Source organism: Aulostomus chinensis, chromosome 4, assembly GCF_037954235.1.
Source record: "Aulostomus chinensis isolate RoL2024-O1b breed Wild chromosome 4, RoL_Achi_v1.0, whole genome shotgun sequence".
Taxonomy (NCBI): Eukaryota; Metazoa; Chordata; class Actinopteri; order Syngnathiformes; family Aulostomidae; genus Aulostomus; species Aulostomus chinensis.
Genome location: NC_141323.1, coordinates 25,422,049 through 25,423,405, shown reverse-complemented (window position 1 = coordinate 25,423,405; position 1,357 = coordinate 25,422,049). Strand labels below are relative to the sequence as shown.

Sequence of the window (1,357 nt, the reverse complement as noted above, 5' to 3'; positions counted from 1 at the left end):
CCCTGCCTCCCACCAAATTTCACCCCCCCCCCCCAATAACCTTTAACAAAAAAGTGGTATAGAAAATGGATGGAGTGACTTATTCACTGCAGAGGCACAGTGATGTTATTAATGTACAACGAGTCTTTTTATTAAAGATTGAAGCTCCATACAAGACAGAGATGGTAGACAAGAACATTACAACCTGGGAAGCTTTCACTTTTTTTGACAGACAGCTTTGATTTCAGGTTCTACCTCTGTAAAATTGAAAGTAAAGTAAATGAAGCACCTGTGAAGGTAAAACTGATGATGTCTTGACTTGTTCAGTCCTCCAACATTAAAGTCCAACAAGCTTTTGATTGTCTCTGATTCTCTGTGGCAAAATCCAACAAGAGGAAACAGAAAATCTTGAGGTTGTCTCACTTTTTTTTTTAAAGAAACTCTGCATCGGACAGTGATAGGATGCTTGTTTCCTTGGATGAAAAAGTCTGGTACTCTCATCTTCTTAAACATTTACTTGTTCAATCAGGACAAGAGAATCTGAACTTGGATGTCATTTTGTAGTAAAAGGTGAATTAAACTTGTAAACATCAGCTGGTGTTCACTCTGATGATGTGTCGATGGTCTGTATTCTGCCTTCTGTAGCACGATGCTGCTGGGAAGAAGCCTGATTATGTCAGAGTTGTGTTCAGTGGCTCCTGCTGGGTCCATTTCTGACAAATAGGCTCCAAAGAGTTCAGGTGTTTAAAAGCTCAGGGTTGCCATCAGCAGACGAGGTGGCCGAGTGGTTAAGGCGATGGACTGCTAATCCATTGTGCTCTGCACGCATGGGTTCGAATCCCATCCTCGTCGTGAGCGACTCTGGTTTCTACTCCTAGATTATGGAATTACTGTGAGGCTTTTAACTGACACAGATACCAGTTGAGTCAACTTCCCTTTCACATCCTGACCAAAACAACTCTGACACCCAGAGCTCACATGTGTCAATCACCTCTGTAGAAGATCCCGCCCCCACAGAGTGAAAATCAGCGAAGGAAACTGCAGACGCCTCTTGGATGAGAGCTGAAACGTCTTCAAGAAACCTGAAACAGTTCACTTGGTACGTTTAAATAATTCTACAATTTCTTGAAGCTTTTGTCCAAAGCCAAGTGCATGTATCACATGTATATAATATATATGTGATACTCTTTCATCTACTCATGAACCAAAAATGCAGTCTAATACCAGTAAATTTGTGCAGAAAAAAAGTCATTTGTGCTCCTTCTTTTATTTATTTGTTTATGTAGTATTTTTAATGTATTTTCTTTCAATTCACATTTTGTCCATTAACTTCATAATCACTCTTCATAGTCGCCATCTCATCACATGACTAAAGTTT

At 39.9% G+C, this 1,357-nt stretch overlaps 1 non-coding gene across 1 annotated transcript; it reads left to right on the top strand.

The window, feature by feature from the left end:
• The first annotated feature begins 749 nt into the window (after positions 1-749).
• trnas-gcu (transfer RNA serine (anticodon GCU)) lies at positions 750-831 on the top strand. Its single transcript has one exon. It is a non-coding gene; the product is annotated as a tRNA-Ser (tRNA).
• The last annotated feature ends 526 nt before the right edge of the window (positions 832-1,357 follow it).